Here is a 17,448-nt window from a genome sequence, read left to right on the forward strand (position 1 = left end):
CTGGGTTGCTATGGTAAATAGTGCTGCATTGAACATGCTTGTGCTGGTGGGTTTAGTATGTCCTTGTTTCTGGATGATTGGATAAATGCCAATAGTACAATTGCTGCCTCATACGGGAGCTCTATGTTTAGTCTTTTGAGGAACTGCCATACTGCTTTCCATAGTGGTTGCACTATGAGTTTGTACTCCCACCAACAGTGTAGTAGTGATCCCTCCTGGCCACATCTCCTCCAGCATCTGTTGTTATTAGATTTCTTGATCCTGGCCATTCTAACTGGAATGAGGTAGAATCTTAGAGTTGTTTTGATTTGCATTTCTTTTATGGCCAGAGATGTCGAGCATTTTGTCATGTGTCTATAGGCCATTCTTATTTCTTCTTCAGAGAAGACTCTAAGTTTTTGGCCCATCTTTTAATGGGATGGTTGTTTGTTTGGAAATTAGTTTTGGAGTGATTGAATTTTTTGAGCTGTTGATATATTTCAGATATGAGGCCTTTGTCTGTTGTATGGTTAATGAAGATCTTCTCCCTCTCTGTAGGCTTTCTAGGTAATTTGCTAACTATGTCCTTTGCAGAAGCTCTGAAATTTAATGCAGTCCCAGTTACCCATACTTTCTCTGATTTGTTTGTTTCTTGGTCCTTATTAAGGAAGTTTTGACCTGTGTTAAGGAGACCTTGTACATTTCCTATTTCTTCTTGTAAAGTTTTCAGTATATCTGCTTTTACTTCCAGGTCTTTGATCCATTTGGAGTTAATCCTGGTGCACGGTGACAAAGAGGGATCCAACTTTAGTTTTCTGCATGTGCTTAACCAGTTCTGCCAGCACCACTTGTTGAAGAGGCTGTCTTTCTTATATCCTATTTTTTGGCTCCATTATTACTGATTAGGTGGCCATAGGTCTGTGGCCGTATGTCAACCCTGAATTTTCTTTACAGAAAAGAAACAATCTTTTTTGAAAGATTACTTCCTGAAATCTAAGCTTTTTTCCCCTTTTGCTTAGTAATACCTTTTGTGAATCATAATTAAAGTTATATCCAAGGAAAATATCCCAGGTGATATATGAGGCTAGGAAATTAGTGATACCTGGAGCAGTTGGACTTCAGTTAGCATTTTTAAATGTCATACATGCATTCTTTCTCCAACCCATAGTATAGAAGCCCAGTTGTGGCTTCTCTCTGTGTATTTTTCTCTGTCTCTGTCTCTTTCTGTGTCTCTCTCTGTGTCTCTCTGTCTCTGTTTCTCTTTCTCTCTGTCTCTCTGTCTCTGTCTTTCTCTTTCTCTGTCTCTCTGTGATCTGAAGTCTTCTTTCCCCTTGGAAAGTAAATCTGGATGTCATTTCCTGTATGACTCATTAAGCTCCACCTCCATGCCTTGCACAAATCATCAGTCCTGTCACCTGCCACCTTCTCCAGTCAGATTACTTCTCAATTCTCTTCAAGGCAGGCTCAGAGTCACCTTTCACACACAAGAGCTCTCTGCCCATTTATGCTAGCTCGCTCCAGGTTTGTCAAAAGAATACAATAGCTGTTAGTAGTTAAGTCATGTTAACCTCAGGCTGGAAAGGCAGTGTTTACAGGGTAATTTTAGGTCAAGGATGCATTGGGCATTACACAAACAAGAAATAAAGAAGAGACAAGTTCAAAGGTCAAGAATCTTAGCAGGTCATGTATGACTAGACTCTTCAGACAGACAAAACTCAACTACTCTCACTGCCTTTGTGAAACATACACAAAATTAACAAATTAGTAAATATCCATTTGAATTAAAGTGTTCTTAAAAATGGTATTTTATTATAAAGGAAATATAGAGACAGGTTACCCCTAAATATATCAAGTGAAGATTATATTTCTTTTTGGAAAATGTCACCCCTTCCCTCACTTTCTCCCAGGTTTTCCTTCTCATCTTCAGCCACAAGTTGCATAGATCATTTTCCACGTAGACTCTAGTGAGGAACACTGCTGCATTGTTCACCTTTGTCCCTCCATTTCTGTGCTCACCTTTACCCTGCCAAAGACACAGAAACAAATGAATAAGGCAAAAGAAAATAAAAAGAGCAACAAGAAAAAACCTTCTTGGGTCAGAAGTGTGGCCTAGTGGTCGAGAGCTTGCCTTACATGTGTGAAGCTCTGGGTTCAATTCCTTGTCACCATATGAAGAGAAAAACCAGGTAGTGGCACTGGGGTTCACTTGGTAGAGTGCTAGCCTTGAGCAAAAAACCTCAGTGACAGTGCCCAGGACCTGAGTTGAAGCTCCTGGAATGGCAAATGAATGAATAAATAAATAAATTTTAACCTTTTTATTTCCCTTTCCTGGAGTTCATTTTTATAAATATTAATTTTATAATCAGATGCACATAGGTATGACTTTGTGTGAATTAAAGAATTTTATTTTCTACTTGGACCCAAGCCTTCCCAAACTTCATTGAGTGTTCTGTAAATAAGAATTGGCTAATGTGCTGGAGAAACTAATATCTCATGAAAAAATATGTTTTATGGCAGCATTTGACATGATAAAAAATTGTCCTACATTTCCAGCTGCTCTTTCCATATATTTGGCTATGAATAAATGCCACTTGGCACATACCCATTTTACTTGCTATTCTTTCTTCAAGCTGCACCTGAAAATTAAATTAAATATTTATTTTCTTTTTCAATTAAGTAACCTCATTATCCCCCATTGGCCTTATGGCCAAAATTCTCATTTGGTAAGAAGATATAATAGAATTTCATAATTATGAAAATCTCCTCAATTCCTAAGGAGACTTTAATTTTATTCTATTTTATATTTACTGATGAGAAAGCGGTGAAAAAGGTACACTTGAAAAGCTCAGTAATTTATTTTCCCTCTGCAGCTAATAAGCAAATAACTAAGACATAAATAATAAGCAAACAAATTCATAAATCAACTTTACATATATTTAATATGTAGAATACGCAGTCATATGTGAAACTAAATACGTACACACATGTATACATATAAATACATGGAAAGATGTATATATATAAAAATATGGATATATTTAACTCCATATATACCTGATATTCCATGTATTAAAATATAGTTATGCAGTAGTCACTCTGTATGTATTTTCTCTGAAGTGAAAATATTAAGCTAAGACAAGTAGCTGTCAATTTGAATTAAATTCTATTTCAGAAAGAAGAAAGGCAGCTAACAAGAAAGATCAAAGTTGAATTCTAGCCAGGCCCATGGTGTCCCTTGCAGTCTTGTGTGTGGAGGGCAACAGGGGGTCTTGACAGACAGACAGGTAGAAAGATGGTTGTTTTGCTGCAAATGATTAGACAAATCTGAAGAACAGCAATAGGCTATAGTCTGAGAACAAAAGAGGCTTAAACATAGGTATATTGATCAGAGTAGATTTCCACTTATTTTAGTGCAGTGAAAAAGAATATATATATATATATGAAATCTTATTTATATTTTCAAAATGGCTCTGGCTTATTTCTGAACAACGAATGGCAAAGAAATGGGAATGGAGGCAGAGCTGTGTTTAGGAACCTCTGTGACTCAATAAGGCTGGTTTGGGAAGTAAAGGGGGATGGATTGAAATGAGAGTGTATAGGACATTTTCTATAACCATAACTAGAAACTATTGATGGATGGTAGGCTGGTGATAAGGAATATGAATCACCTCAGATAGCTGGTTGGAGCCAATCAATATGGGGACACCTGTAACTGAGTAGGAGACACTGGGAGTGGAGTATGATTCTGTGCAGAAGCAACTCAGGTGTTTTTCTCAAGTGTTGCTAAAGTTGAGGATTTATTGCATACAGAAATGCCCTTTGTACTCCATGGTTTAGGAAATGTATGGATGTGAGAGGCGAAGTCTAAATAGTCCCTGAAATAAAAATTAAAAAAATAGGAAGTTTTGGGACAAAGGAGAAGGAGGGAGTACACCGGGCAAGTCTTGTCTTACATGGCTTCCAAGGCACACTTGTGTCCTCATGGGTACTGCAGGCTAGTCAGGTGCATTGTCAGCACAACAGGGAGGTCCTCTCACAGGTTATTTCTCTATAATAGAAAACAGAACATTGGGCCAAATAGCCAACCTTAATAGTAATATGAAATTCTAGTTCAATTCTGTAAACTGAAGCCATCACAAATTTAATTTCCTCTCTCCCTCCGTTCCTTCCTTCCTATTTCCTCCCTTCTTTCCTCCTTCTTCTTTCTCCCTTCCTCCTCTGTCTCTGTCTCCTTCTGCCTGTCTGTATATCTCTGCCCATTTGTCTCTGCCTGTTTCTCTCTGTCTCTGTCTCTTTCTGTCTCGTTCCCTTCCCCCTCCCGCTCTTTCTCTCTCTTTTTCTCTCAATCTGTCTTTCTCTTATAGTAGGGTTTGAACAAAGCCTTGCACTCTTTCTTGACATTCTCATTCAAGGCCAGTGCTCCACCATTTGAAACATGCCTCCACTTCTGGCTTTTTGATAGTCAATTGGACATAAGAGTTCCATGGACTTTTCTACATAAGCTAGTTTCAAACTATCAGCTTCTTGAGTAGATAGGAATACCAATATAAGCTATTAGCACCACAAATCTGGACAATAAATATCTTCCTAAAATTCTAAATGTTTAGTGCATCAGAAATAAAGTTTAGTGAAAATGCTTCCATTATTCTGTTGCTCAGCAGCTAAACATCATTTGGACACTTCAGAAATTACCACACTATAAGAAAGCTTTCAATTGGAATGGCTTTAAAATCCTAGCTATTTTAATTTCCATCATCTTAGCAAGGGGACCTGTAACAACATGTGATTATGTTATAAACTCAATCTGAACTTTCATCTTTTACATTCATTTCATTTTTATAAAAACATAAAATAGTTAATTTTAAACATATCACATCAAACAAAATTAGGAATTGTGAACTAAGCACATAGCTTTATTTCAATCCATATGAAATATTGAATATATCTATAAACATAAAGTGAACACAATCTATATGTCTAAGTATTACATATAGAACTAGGCACTAGCTATACCTTTAAATATGTTACATAGGGAAGATTATGTATACATATCATGGAAGGAATATATTAATTCCTAATATATTTGAGAGACTTGTTGGTGAAATCAGTGTAATGTGCTGACTCTTCCTAACAGTCATCATTAATTACAAAAAATTATTACAATTACATTTTTTAAATTTCTGTACAGTTCTGGGGATTGAACCCATGGCTTTCTTTCATTTGTATTTCATTATTTTTGATAGGGTCTCACAGTTTGTCTCATCAGACTTTTAATACCATTCCAAGCTATGGTCATTTTGTTAAATACATGTTCAATTATTAAGATGCAAATTCTTCAAGGTAGATCCAGAGGTTGGATTTTTTTCTCACTGGAAGTAATGTTTAAGCAAGTTCCTAAGGTGGATTTCAAACATAGGTAAGCTTAGAGCAGTTCAATGCTTTTATCTGGTATACTGTTCCACACAGTAGCATCATTCAAGAAGATTCTGAAACAATCTCAGAAAGATTGGTTTCTAAAACATGCTTTAATAACTGAAATTCTGAAGTGTTAAGAATCATTTACTTGCCCGTAATAATTCTGTGTAGATCTTTACTTACAAAACTGACTCTAGCAACAATTACACATTTTTATTAAAGTAATTTCTTCTTATTCAAGATATAAAGGCCACAAAATCTGTGACATGCCTAAGACAGAAAACTGGTGGTTGATGTAGTAGAATTTTCCACCCAATTACTGCATGCTTTGTGTATTTCTTTTGCTTTTTCTTGATAGAAAAATACCTTTATTTTATAACCCAGAAAGAATTTTCCCGTTTTGTTCTAAATATTTAATTTTCATGCAGTTGTTTTGCATGCTTGTAGCACTGATACAGTAATCTACTTTACACAGCCATTCACTGTTTGTTCAAGTATTCTATTACAGTGTACACAGCCATTCACTATTTGTTCAAGTATTCTATTACAGTGTAAGATCATTAGTGCATATGGGAAGAATTTATGGATATCTGATCAATCATTCTCAAAACACAGATGGCAACTTAAAGAACAGCTGGTATGTCAGATACTGACTGACTTCTTAACTATTTCTTTAGGTCACATTCTTCAATTTAAAAAATAACAGCACAAATATGTCCAACCTCATGAATCTCATTAACTGACTAATTAAACTCAAAAGTGTCAATTTTCTACATTCCCTAAATCTGGAACTTTAATCTCAAATTTAAGTACATTGCAGATATTTTTTCTTCTGTATTTCACTAAGCCACACTTGGAAATAATTTGAGCATCAATAATTTAAACTTCTTTATCCTTCTAGTTGATCTTCCTTCTCAAGATAGTTACTATCTTTTTACACATTGTTTTTCATCCCGTGATTAAAGTTGTAGCCCTCATATAAACTTGGAGTTTTGTAATCATATCCAGTGTGCCAAGACAAAACTCTTTTCTGGGAGATTATCCCAGATCACCTCAGGAATGATTTCAGAACCTGGAATTACTCAACTTCTTTGCCTCCATACCACTTTAAACAGATTGATATAGAAGGAAGTAAAAGCATCTACAAGTTTCTGCATGACTGGAATTTGTCTTTTCCAACATTACATAAATATTAACAAATTTATTCATTTATTGAATTAGTTTTGTATGCAGTGCAACTCAGTGGTTCAGGATGTTTAGAGTGCTAAAATCCTGCCTTTGTTCCTAATAAATTCTCCCTCCCTCTCTCTCTCCCTCCCTCCCCATATCTCTCTCTCTCTCTCTCTCTCTCTCTCTCTCTCTCTCTCTCTCTCTCTCTCTCTCTCTCTCTCTCTCTCTCTCACTCTCTCTCTCTCTCTCTCTCTCTCCCTGTCTCTCTCTCTCTCTGTCTCTCTCTCTGTCTCTCTCTCTGTCTCTCTCTGTCTCTCTGTCTCTCTCTGTCTCTCTCTCTGTCTCTGTCTCTCTCTCTCTCTCTCTCTCTCTCTCTCTCTCTCTTTTCAATTTGCTTTGGCAATTTAATCAGTTATCTCAGCATAAAATGCTCTCTTACTTGTCTTCAAATTGTAGAGACCACCTTGCTATAGTAATGATGATGATGATGTTAACTTTATGTTGACAGTATCCAGTAATACATATTTCTTTATTAGTTAACATTTGTTCTTTTCTTTAAGTAGTTTTGCAAAAAAGTTGCCATTTAACAAAGTAGTTTATGAATGCAATTCATAGTGATCAATTTCACCCCTTTCAAAATCCTCACCCATGCCTTTTTTACCCACACCTTCCCTCAATCTTCATAATTTCTTCCATTACATCCTTTTTCTTTTCTTTTCTTTTTTTTTTTTTTGCCAGTCCGGGAGCTTGAATTCAAAGCCTGAACACTGTCCTTGGGCTTTCTCAAGGCTAGAGCTCTACCATTAGAGCCACAGCACCACTTCCAGCTTTTTTCTATGTATGTGGTACCAAGGAATTGAGCCCGGGTCTTCATGCATGCTAGGCAAGCACTCTACCACTAGGCCAAACTCCTGGCCCAATTTCTTTTTTTTTTTTTTTAATATTTTTTATTTTAATAAATAAAAGGGTTACATGATAGTTGCCAGATAGAAGGTGCATTAATTCACATACATTGATACCCTTTCACATGTCTTGGTACCCATTACCGTCCCCCCCCCCCACCACCCACTCCCCGTCTTGGTTTTCCCCCCTTCCCTATCAAATTTCAAATAACCAAATACAAATAAAATACAAATAACCAAATACAAATAAATTCAATATATCAGATAACAAAGTGAGATACTTTCTGGCCCAATTTCTTACATTATATTCTTGACTGCCTTCCAATAGATCCCCGAATACTTCCTTTCATATCTTCATAGAGGACTGCTTCAGCAGTAGTTTTAGAACAGGGAAATTTCTTCTACCTTAAAACTGGGTGCACTGGCTCATGCCTGTAATCCTAGCTACTCTGGAGGCTGAGATCTGAGAACCCGAGACTCTTATCTCCAATTAACCTCTAGAAAACAGGAAGTGGGATTGTAACTCAAGGGAAGGGCGGTAGCCTTGAGCTGAAGAGCTAAAGGACAGTGCTCAGGCCGAATTCAAGCTCCAGGACCCACAAAAGAAAAAAAGAAAGAAAAAAAAAAAGAAATTTTCTCTACCTTATTTATGGAGCTGTATTTTCTGAAAAATTCATACCTAATGGAAATGGAATCAGTAGCTTATTTCATATTATCATCACAGCTATAGTGTAATATTTTCAGTTCTAAATTCAAATCTCTCTCTCTCTCTCTTCTGTCTTCCCTACAATATGAACAGGTTTGATTCAATACTTACATCCTTCTTCCCACTTTTTTCTACTTCTCTAGGATATTCCCCACCTCATCAGGGATGGAAATCTCTGACACTGTGAATTAAAATTAATCTGCCTTCTTTTGAGTTGACTTTTCTCAAGTACAAAGTTAATTACTATGTCAATAGCTTTTAGCATTAAAATGCATACTCTTTTCTCATGTTTGCAACTGTATCTTTTATTATGATTTTTAATTTTTATTATAAAGGAGATGTATAGATGGGTGATAATTACATGTGCCAGGTAATGTGTACATTTCTTTTTTGGACAAGGTAAGCCCTTCCCTTGCTCTTTCACAGTGTCACCCAACCCCACCCAACCCTTCAAAGTTTCTGCTCTCATTTTCTCATGTGTATGCTGGATGTTAGGACTCATTCAAATTCTTGGTTGCTTTCTTTAGAAAACTTTTGCCTTGCTAGGCATCTTCTTTTTTCCTTTTCTCCACCATTTCCTTAGTTGTGTTTCTATTCATTTTGAGATGTCACCTGATAGCTCCCACAGTTTTATGACAATCCCTGTGACTTTCTCTGTGATACTCAGACTACTTAATGATTGCATTCTAATATCCAACAAACATCTAAATCAGAGCGTGTTGGAAAATGAACTCTTATTTCCCACTTAAACCTGCATGTGTTGTTTTGTACTGGGTGAATGCGCCAATGTTTGCTGAGTCACCACAGTAATATTATAACACATAAATAAAACCCAAATGTCCTTTCCCTAACCTTAAAAGTTGTAATAATCAATCTTTCAGAATTGTGGAAAATTTTGTTTCAAAATATTTAAAAAACATTTAGAGACATAATTGAAATTATAATAAAAGCTTCATAAAATATTCTAAAGCAAGTAATAATTAAATTAAGGAAACAATATTTTTAATGGAATTTTAGGAAGCTAAGTATAGTGGATAATTCCTGTAATGCCAGGTATTTGGCAAACAGATATGACACAATCACAGTTTGAAGCTAATCTGGGCAAAATTGTTGTTCAGAACTCATCTCAACAAACAAAACTGCATATAGAAGTCCACAGTCTAAGAATGTGCGATATTTACGTAGTAGGATCAAATTTTGAATCTGGAAGCAAATAACAACAATAATTTGAGTTCTTATCTAAAAAACAGTTTAGTAAAAAGTAACCTGTATTTGTAGGTATCCAGGAGGCTGAGATCTGAGGATCATGGTTTACAGCCAGTCTTGCATGGAAGTCCAAGAATATTATCTCCAATTACCCACCAGAAAATACCAGAAGTGCCACTGTGTCTCAACATGGAGGAGTGCTAGCCGTGAAGAGCCCAAATTTCAAGCCCCACAAATGACAAAAAAAAAAAAAAAAAGGACCAGGGCTTGACTTACATAGTAGAGTACCAGTCTAGCAAGTAAAATGTTAGACAAAAATATTTGCCAGTCCTGGGCTTGAGCTCAGGTCCAGAGAACTGTCTTTGGGCTTTCTCAAGGCTAGAGCTCTACCACTTGAGCCTCAGCACCATTTCCAGGTTTTTTCTATGTATGTGGTACCGAGTAGCTATACCCAGGTCTTCGTGCATGCTAGGCAAGCACTCTATCAGTAGGCCAAACTCCCGGCCCAGCAAGTACAAAATTTTAAATCCAAACCCCAATAGTACATTTTTTTTCCAATATTTTCAACCAATGCAAAATAAGCTATTACAATTATTTTGATTAGTCTTCTGTTCTATATCCTGAATTTTTTACTTCAAATATAATAATCAAAATATAATTTTTTATTAATATCTTTAGGCTAAATATCAGACATTAAATATCATATATATTTCCAAAGTCAACACATAAAATAAGAAAGCAGTAAAAAAATTATTCACAAATGACAAAACTTTTCAAGATAGAGTATTTACAAAAATGAAATATTTAATTTTTCATAGTTAGGTTTAAAATACCAAATGGCTTCCTTAGTAGCCTTTAGCATTTCAATTAAGTAATTTTATTTCCCTTAGTACATGTAGAATGACAAAGGAAATTTGAAATTTGATTTGGTTCAAATATATTAGAAATAAATATGAGAAATATACTTTCTTTTCAGTTACACTCTAAATTTCAGTATTTAACTCATGCAAAAGATATTTCTTATCAATTATTTGGAACCTATAGTGTACCATAAGTCCTGTTGTGACAGCTCATAATTCCTTATTCCTTGTCCATGCAATAGTTCTTGTCTCTGTGGGAAATCTCAGGCACCAATATTTTTAAATTTAAAATGTATGAATGCAGGTTGTTTATTTCTATCCCAGCAGTGGTTTTACTTTATTAGTTGGTCTTTGTTGGAGTGGATGAGTGAGATAAAGATGAGGTATGTGTTGTTGTTTATGCTAAACTATATCCACAATTGTCAAATACCAAAGTTGGAGTTGATCAACACAGTCACAGTTACTCATGGTCCTGAAGGGAGGGGAGGCTGTACTCTTTATAAAGATTAAAGACCAGGGGCCAGGAGTTTGGCCTAGTGGTTAAAGTGCTTGCCTAGCATACACGAAGACATGGGTTCGATTCCTTGGTACCACATACATAGAAAAAAGCCAGAAGTGGTGCTGAGGCTCAAGTGGTAGAGCTCTAGCCTTGAGAATGTCCAAGGACAGTGCTCAGGCCCTGAGCTCAAACCAAGGACTGGCAAAAAAAAAAATAGATTAAAGACCAGATTTTAATATCTGGGAGACTAATAAATCGTCAGTAATTTACAATACTCACTAAAATGTTATATATTTTATCTATGTAGACAATTCTCATACTTTCACATAAAGGTTCATTTATTTGGTAGTTAAGTTACAGATTAAAACACATGGAAAAAAATCGTGTCTTTTCAGAGTGTTTACAAACCATACCTTAAAAAACCAATACATTTTTTAAAAAAGTAAAATAGATCTAACTAGGCTATTTCTCAAAAGAAAGCATTAAAATCATTTCAAGGTTCATGAAAAAAAATAGTTTGCCATCACTAATTTTAGCAGAAACATAGCCAGAATGACACATTGCTTTTGCCCACTGATATTGATTTTCAAATATTCTGAAGACAACCAGTGCTGATGAGATAGTACATTGTTGGAACCATTGTAGGAAAAAATAGTGGTGGTAGTTCTCATAACTTTAAAAATAGAACTATGATATGATTCAGATATCCTTCTCTTGAGTGAATAGCCAAAGGAAATGAAATCAGTTCATCAAAGAGACCTTTGCTCTCCATGTCTACTTCAGTCCCATTCACAATAGGCAAGAAATGGAAACAACCTAAGTGTGTGTGGCATGATGAAGGGATAAAGAAATGGGGTGGAAACACACTGAATACTGCTCACTCCTGAAGGACAATGGAAGCTGTTATTTGCACGAGCATGAATGGCAGGCGAGAGGATGGGCAGTAAGCCAGCTCGAAAAGACACTCCTACATGGGCTCTGAAAGACTGACCTCAAAGGAGATGGAAAAAGCAAAAAAGCAGCACTAATCAGAGGGAGGGAAGGGGAGGAAAGGAAAGGATGAGGAAAGTTTTATTATGACAATTAGATTGGAGACAGGAACTACAGTGTGCTACTTCTACATAGGATTATGTAATCTTCAAAAATATACTATATGTTTTCAAAAACTTTAAGGAAACCCTTGTCAAAGTTCACACCAGAAAAAACAAAAGATGGCAAAGACTCGAGCAATTATGTGTCTTGAAAATCATCTAAACATTACACATTTTCATGTACACTTCATGTTATTTGGTACATTATTATTGGCTTTAATGTTAACTTTTATAGTTTTATGTATCGAAATGAAGTAAAATATGATATATTCATATATCTAGCTACCTAGCTGTCTGTATATATATTACATCTACAAGTATCCTGAATTGTAAAGGAATAATAAATGTATAGGTAGATATATTTACATTAACTTAAATATCTTCTCACCTGTGTTCAAATATCAAATGGTGCTCTAAAAATTTGAATAATTGTTTTTTGTTCTGTATGAAATTAGAAAATTATTCTTTTAAAAAATGGTATCAGTCTAAAGTTATATCATGCAATTTATCTAAAACAGAACTTGATTTTACACACCTCCCTTAGGATCTCTCCATTGACCTTAATGTTAATCTTCTTAATTTTCAGTAGAAATAGATCTTTTGGATGAGCTACAATTTTAATGCTAATTTTAAAAGCAAATAATCAAGTGGGTAAATGTCAAAAGTACATGTTCTATTTTTATAATATATCTGAATTATTGGAAGTCTAAGGAGAAAAAATTTGTACACAAATAGAAACTTAGCATAGAAATAAAATATTATGAAATAACAATTAACTGAATCAACATTTGAATACAGATGCCTGAAATATATCACAATTTTTTTCTTCTCTCTATTAATTGTGCTAGAAATTTTCTCTGTCTAGTATGCTTTTTAATACTAAAAATAGCTATCTTTCTGTGCTTGGTGCAAGGGACCTACACTATTTTACATTGGTTCTACTCACTAATTATCACTGAGATGCAAAGTAGATTTCTTAGTAAGTCACATTCAAATGATAGAAATTAAAAGTTATTTCTGAATGTGCTTTGAGAAGTTCTCATTTTATTGCAGTCTTATGAATTAAAACACTGTTGTAGCTCTTGAACACACTGTAAAGGCAGTAGATTATTTTCACACTTGCGTGTATGTAAAAACAGGCCTTTGGCAAGCCGCATGGTAGATAAAATGAAACGCTAGATTGATAATAAGGTGAAGATATTTCCACTTCCATGTTAAAAACCCAATTTTGTTAAGCCCAGTTTGTGTCTGGTTGCCTGCCTGAACTCTGCTCATTTTACTATGAATTGTTCACATTTCTCTCTTTTACCTTTGATATTCATTGGGCATTTTTGTGTCCAGTGCCACTATTCTGCCCATGAATAGACTGTGCTCCCAGGAAGAAATCTCTATCTAATTTAAAAAAATCGAATGTAATTAAAAATCTAATGGAGTCCATATAAATTACAGATCCAACAAATATAGATTTGTCCACAAGTGTGAACAAGCTGTTGTGTTGCATTCTCCATGAATGAATGCGGGGTAATACGATTTGATCAGGGTTTCAGTAAGATTCTGGCAAAGCTTATCTCTCCACACCTATGTCAGTCCTGCTCAGTATTCCTTTGCAATTCTTGTTCCCAGCAAGGACACTGCATGTGCTTTCTGAAGCCTAAGCCTGGACATCTGTCATTGGTGAAGTTATCTTTGTCATGTTGGTAAATAGGTACACTTACTACTTGGTGAATTCTAAAATATGTTTGCTTCATGGAAAGCTCATTGAGAGATGCTGAAAAAATGAGTGTAAGGATAAACTCAGAGAATTTTTATCTCTGCAATATAGAAGCAAAAATCATCTCAGCTTAAAAACTGTAAAAGTCATAAGTAGCTGGGTACTAGCAGCATTTGCTTGAAATTATAGCTACTCTGCAGGCCAAGATCTCAGGAATGAGGTTCAAAGTCAGTTCAGATAGGAAAAATCCGTGAGATTCTGAGCTCCAATTAATGGACTAAAAGACCAGAAATGGAGAGGTGCCTCAGGAATCCTGAAGAGAAAATATTGAAATCAAGAGCAAAAAGCCCCAGTAGAAAAAGAATGTTGAAATGGTTGACATTAATCGACAAATTATATTCATAAACTGTTTTGTTAAATGGCAACATCTTTGTACTATTACCTACAGACAAACAATAAAACAATTAAAATAAGACAAAAGTTAAACAAATAAAAGAATGAAAATGGCCATTTAGGAAGTAACAAGATCATGTATAAAGAACAAAGCAAAAGAACAAACAAAAGCAGCTTTGATATTTTAAAATACACTTGTTTATGTGCTTTATGTATGTGTGTCTTTAGTTATATGATTCTTTTTGTGGGTCACGGGACTTAAACTCAGCCTGGGTGCTGTACCTGAGTTCTTCAATTCAAGGCTACCATCCTACCCCTGGACTTGTCCCCAAACTCTTCAGCTCTAGGCTAATGCCCCCTTGAGCCAAGTCATACATAGCATTTTTTTTTTCCAGAGGTTAATTGGAAATAAGAGTCTCAGGCTCTTTTGTGCTCAGACTGGCTTTGAACCTTGATCCTCAGATCTCAGCCTCCTGAGCAGCTAGGATAACAGGCATGAGCCACTGTGTATGGCTTATTTATATGATTTTTAATGTGCTCTATTTACATCCCTTTATATGGTTTTACTTGTAAACATCTGGAAAGCAGGAATTCAGGAATACATAAGTATCTAAAAACCTTCTGGTATGGTTTTCAGCAAAGGAATGAATTACTATGTTTATCTGTCGTTAGCAATCAGAACCAATAAAAGGTTCATAGCATTATACATTATTGCTAGTGAAAGATATTTTAGAGTAACCAAGCTAATAGGATTCAAATTTTACTGTGCTTTTCATGAAAAATGTGAAGACCACAGGAGGCTAGTTACTCAGGAGGCTGAGGTCTAAGGAATGAAGTTCAAAGCCAGCCTGCATAGGAAAGCCCATGTGACTCTTGTCTCCAGTTAACCATCAGAAAACAGAAAGTGGTGCTGTGGCTCAAAATGAGAGAGTTATAGTCTTGAGCAATAAAGCTCTGCAACAGAGCCTAGGCTCTGAGCTCAATCTGCACTAAAGACAAAAAAAAAGTAAAGATTTATTTATAAGCAAATATAAAAATATGTAAAACTTAAGACTAAGTCATTCACAAGCTAAAATTGCCATTGGTAGTTCTGATATTGAGAGTACTTAGCTGTTTGTGAATTGTAAACAATTTAAGTACAAGAGATGAGACACAGATATAGCTAATGTAAGTAATTGGTATAATTATGAATGAACAGTGTTAGGATTTTTTAGTTTGCAATAATACTTTATAATGTTGATAAAGCCTTTTTTCTTTCCTATTATTGTTATTACCTGTCTTTATAAACTAGAAATAAATTTAAGATCATATTTTTTATTAAAGAATTTATTAATATTGATTTTTTACTTCAAATGACATTTAATAAACAAGTATTCAAGAAGAGAATCTCTATATACAATCACTGGCACTTAGATTTTAGAATGTAATTAAAATTAGGCTGAGGGTTTGTATGTCATATATACATATTAATCTATGTAATAAAACCTTATTACTATAGAATCATAAATTTTTATGTCTATGTAGTTGTGTTTATATTTCCAGTACCATGTACATAGCATTACATATATAAATATTGATTCCTAGCTCTTGTACTGTTTGGATCTAATATCCACATATTAAGGATACCATGCACCTTTTGTTCCTTTGTTCTTGACTTGTCTCACTCAACATGACCTAAGATCACATTTTATTGATAATCCACATCACATGGCAACAATCAACATGCTTTTGTAAGTTGTACTTTCTGAAGTAGATGAGCCTTAAGAGAAGATTATAAGCATTTGTTTCACATATTCTGGGCACTTAAAGAGAGAATTAAAAACACCCCAATTAATGCTTGGAACATTACTGTGTGCTGAGTAATTAACAATTCAAATAACAGTTCAATACAAGACATGCTCTGCTAGATGTGAAATATCTTTTACAGCTGCTTATTGCACTGACTTCTTTCGAAAAGTAGACTGAATCCCTTATCCAGTTTATATGAGTCAGTTTAGCTTGTGTCACACAAATCATTTGCCTAATCATAAGAAAGTTTTCTTGCAGCTATCAGGATTTAGTTTCAGGACTGTATGGGAGACTTGACTTGACATAGAGTCTCAATTTTAATTTTTAGACCTTTAACTTTTCCAGTACCCAAAATATTCTGTCTTGAACGCCTACGAGTTCCTTGACTGCATCTCCTGTTTTGTTTGCTTGTCAGATCTCAGGCATTTTGGAACTTTCACCATCACTCTCCCCAACCACATGCCATCAATGAACCTTGTATATCATAAACCTTCTAGGAACAGGCAAACAGCCTCCAGCAACTGACTGCCTGTCTTTTCCAATGTTGTCAGGTTTTGGTCTTGATGTCTGAACTGTTTGCTGTGAATTTCACAGAAACACCCAGTTTCTCTCTATTGGAAGTTGGTTCATTGTCAGCTGGACGGGGTCAGTTCATTGTCCTTCTCCACCCATGTCCAGCCTAATCTTTCCACAATTCACGGATATATATCTAGCCTTAATGTGTGATTCTATTTCCAACTGGTTTTTCATATTTTTAAATCAAATATTTCCATTCTTATGGTCACTTGCCAACATTTAGTAAAGTAAACCAAAAGAATATTCTTGCTAGGTACTGGTGGCTCACACCTATAATCCTAGCAACTCAGGAGGCTGAGATCTAAGATCTCAGTTTGAAGCCAGCCAGGGCAGCAAAGTCCATGAGACTTTTATCTCAAATAACCAGCAAAAAAAGCTGGAAGTGGAGCTGTGGCTCAGGTGGTAAAGCGATATCCTGAGTTGAAGCCCTGGACTGGCATACACACAGACATACATAGACAGACACAGTCACAGAGACACACACACACACACACACACACACACACACACACACACACACACACACAGTTTAAAGGTTGTCTATCTCAAACCTTACCAGCCTGGAATCCATTTTATAATGTATTTGCATGGATTAAAGACCTGTCAAGAAATAGAATCAGGTTAATGTCTTCCAAGACAAGAGTATCCAGCACACACAGCTCAAATATTCGGTTTGGTTATCAGCCTGAACACATTCCTTATAAAAACAGTATTTAAAGGGCTCACATTCTACAAAATTGTTTTCAAGGTGGTAAACAAAATAATAGACCTCTGAGTATGCCTCTGTGTTTAATCTAATAAATATATTGGCTGCTTTGTGTTATATATCATGGTGGGAAATAAAATTTGCTGATGAAATTGTTGTCTAATGAGCATAACAAAACCACACTGGCTCTTTAAATGTGGAAGATCCAGTACTAAAGATGAAATGTGGGGGAATCTCAGCTGCTCAAAGGTGGTTTTGAAGATAGAAGAAGTGTCGGTGTTCTTAGTAATGCTCTCTCTAGAGGCTGGGAGAGCCAAGGAAATGAATTCTGCCTTAAGGAAGGTTCCAGAAGGAATAAAACTCCACAACCACCTTGTATTTATTTCCATTAAAACAGTCAGATAATTCTCTTGTGAAGAAATGTAAGGTGTGATGTTTATTATGTA

This window comes from Megascapheus bottae, chromosome 1, assembly GCF_031878675.1.
Source record: "Megascapheus bottae isolate mThoBot1 chromosome 1, mThoBot2.hap1, whole genome shotgun sequence".
NCBI classification, from domain to species: domain Eukaryota; kingdom Metazoa; phylum Chordata; class Mammalia; order Rodentia; family Geomyidae; genus Megascapheus; species Megascapheus bottae.